Source organism: Aquila chrysaetos, chromosome 5, assembly GCF_900496995.4.
Source record: "Aquila chrysaetos chrysaetos chromosome 5, bAquChr1.4, whole genome shotgun sequence".
In the NCBI taxonomy this organism is placed as follows: Eukaryota; Metazoa; Chordata; class Aves; order Accipitriformes; family Accipitridae; genus Aquila; species Aquila chrysaetos.
Genome location: NC_044008.1, coordinates 9,561,460 through 9,564,954, shown reverse-complemented (window position 1 = coordinate 9,564,954; position 3,495 = coordinate 9,561,460). Strand labels below are relative to the sequence as shown.

Genomic DNA, 3,495 nt, shown 5'->3' with positions numbered 1-3,495 from the left:
AAGTGCTGCTATTTCCCTGTGAAGTGACTGGGAGTAAACACCACGCTGGGCAGTGGTGAGGTGGAGATAGGAACTTTCTTAGTTTATCATAAATCCAATTTTGTTAACAGTTAAGGGTGGATTTGCAAAGAGTAAATCCCATCTCTGTCATTCAAAATCTCTCTACCATTACTTCTCCTTTTCCTACATCAGAAATCGAGAGTTATGGGTCATCAATTTTGTTCCTTCTCAAGTAATTTATTCTATTACTTCTGTGCTTCTGTAGCTGCCTAGTATCTAAGAAAAACACCATTTTCAACTTCTTCACCACAGTTTTCCTATAGTAGAAGTATGCAGTTAAGTTTTCTTCAGCTGGGGAAATCAAAGGGGTTAACACATCCAGAGCGTTAGGGAAGTTCCAACCTGGGAAAGTCACCTTCTTGATTATGGTGTCTCCCTTGCCAGGTGAGTAAAGGCAGTGTTCCTGCTGTGACTAACTTACACTTAAACCAAGCACTTCAGCATCCATCAATGTCAGTCTACAAACTTCCATGAACTCTGTGAGACCTGAGCTAACCTGCAGTTAAAGCCAATGTAAGATTCAGGGAGAGTATTCCCATTGCTTGTGACAGCTTTGTTTTCTGGTAGAGTGACATCTGCCTTTGGGCAGGTCAATCTATGAACATAATTCACATAAACTTTGAAAACAAACCAAAACAAAGAAACCAAACCAACAAACAACAACAAAAAAGACTAATAGAATGAAAGGCATTTCCACAAGCTATGTGGTAACAGCTTTCTTCTGACAAAGCTCTTCGCCAGACAGAACATGGTCTACTGAAATCACAGAATCCTTAAACTACCCAGTTTGTCATACTTTTTTTGTTATATTTACAGTAGTTGTTCTTTTTCCATCTCCCCCTCGCACTATTTAAATCAACTAAGCACTGTTTTCTGTTCAAAGCTGTAGAGAGGTCATGAAAGCTGAAGAGGTTACATGTGGTGGAAAGAATCACTTCATGCATTTAAAAGACATATGCATGACAAGCTAAAAAAATAAATTTTAATTATTTTCCTTAATGGTACAACATCTCAGCTGCTCTCTGCTGTAAACTATGACCAGTGTAAATCATGAACACTAATGAGAATACAGCAGAGTGAGACCTAAGAAACTTTGTTTTTTGGCTATGTTACTGACCGTAAGCGGGTCCCAAGGTGCTATAAGAAGATAAATTTTAAATTGCTAAAATAAGTTGGGACTCCCACTGCATGCAAAAGGAAGCTGTGTTCATGTATAATTGTAGGATTACGACCTATTTTCCTACTCAAGATCTGATCTGTAGGTTTGCTAAGCAGCCTCAGCTTATATTCAGTTCCTGAGGGGGCTTATTTTCATTCTAGATCATTTCTTTAAATTAGTATAAAAAGACAAAAAAGCACTGCATTAAAACCAGAAATTATTACTATTCCATTATTTATTATTTTTTCAAGTAATCCAATATTCATCATAAAATGTCCTTTCAATGGCCAGTGCTTGAATAAATACACATATCCTAAAATTCCATTGTATCTATTTTGCTATATTTTTATGATCTTTCTGACATTTGCAACATCACTTTTTTTTTAACTGCCCATGATTATTCTGTTTCAATGGTTCCAGTCTGCTATCTTACATAGTTTGCAATTTATGTAATTTTTAGATTATATATTTTACCCCATCAATCTTAATCACTAAAAATATGTAATTTATGTAAGAAAATTCTAACTCATTCTTTGGGATTAATGTTTTCATAACCTGCTTGTACATAACAGTTCCTTCTACAAACACCTGATAAACTTCTGTGTTATTATTTGGGAAATAAGATGGTCTCCTCTTTCTTTTTTTACATCACTTTGTTTTGTGAGGAGAGCCTTTTTTGTTTGCTTGCCTTTTTTGCCTTTTTGCCCTTTTTTTGATCTTTTTTGTTTTGTGTTCTTATTTATAATTCCTTTTGCAGGTAGTAAGCATAGTGTCTAAGTCTTCTTCAGGCTAGTCAAATGATGAGTTATTAATCTAAACCCAAGATCCAACAATATGAAAATCATATTATGGTGAGAAAGGATGAAGAAACACAAAAATGGAACAAGAACATAACTAAAAAATATTTTTACATGTAAGCTTGTACCTGTTGATGTTATAATAAATAAGAATAGACCTCAGTAATAACTACAAATTAATTTCAAAGAAATCAATGAATCAGTTAAATATGCTGCTTTCTCAACACTCAGAGGAAAAATCACTTAAAAGTTGCGATACAAAGATAGAATGAACTGAAGTGACACAGACGAAAAAATTAATTCAGCTACTCTCTTCATTTTCCCTTTCAGTTTTTCCTTATTTTCCCATTTGTTTTCCCTGTGACATTCATTCTTGTGTTGGTGGCATGCAGCTGCCTATCATCAAAATTATTAAGCTCATTATCTTCTGAACATATAATTTTGTGCCAACATCGCAATAGGATAGATAATCTTACATATTATCCCTGTAACTATATATGGCTTGAATGAATTCTAACTACTTTGTAAGTAGAAATGAAAAACAATCTACATTTGTTAGTTATTACTGCTTGGTTTTCCGAAATATTTTCTATTAATAAAAGTAAGCTACTAGTGACTGAGATAATCAAAAATACTAGGGGATGGCAAGTCTTCAGACATAAATCTTTATTTGTGTTTTCAGTGTCATTTATTGAGTAAAAGTACAGTTTTAACAGTAAGTTTTACTAATTTAAAACAGTATAAAACACTGCACATTAAATTCTGTTATCTAATGAAATCCAGTGATGAGGTATAACATTCAAAAAGCTAATTTCTTGTCTTTTACCAGCTTTTCCATTGCATGTCTGACCAGAAGGAGCTGTTAGATGAATATTAAAAAAACCCACAAAAATATAAACTACAAAAATAATAAAAAGTAAATCACAGAAGTCACAGAAGAAAGACAAATTATTTCAAATGCAGCTTTCTTCTTGTGAACACTTATTTCTAGATCTGGCTAAGGGAGAGTTTGCCTGTATTAATAATACTATGCCTGTTCACTAAGCTGATGTCTCCATGGACATTAGCAACTTCAATGAAGTGTTGATTTGCCATACTTAACCCAGGAAAACCAGAGAATGAAACACAGCGCAGGAGCTCTCTGCACTGCTTTCTCCTCATGAGCCACATAAAAATTTTTGCTTGCGCCCTTAAAAGGCAGAACATGCTCCAAATGTGGGGTCCTCCGGCAGAAGCTATTTTACTGCAGAATGTAGGTCACTGTATATACACTGGGGTAGAAGATCTTTGTGGGGAATTGCAGCAGGATTGGACTTTGTTGAAAGCTCCTACATATTCAGAATGTAAAACTGAAGCCAAAGCCTATAAACTGTTGGACATTTTGTGCAGATTAACCATCATTTTGTTTATGCTAGCTGTAATTAGACCACATTGCAAGACATCATCACACAAGCAGAATTTATTGTAACTAAACATTAC

At 34.4% G+C, this 3,495-nt stretch overlaps 1 pseudogene; it reads right to left on the bottom strand.

Moving 5' to 3' along the window:
- Positions 1-278: 278 nt before the first annotated feature.
- LOC115342357 lies at positions 279-452 on the bottom strand (annotated as a pseudogene).
- Between the last annotated feature and the right edge of the window lie 3,043 nt (positions 453-3,495).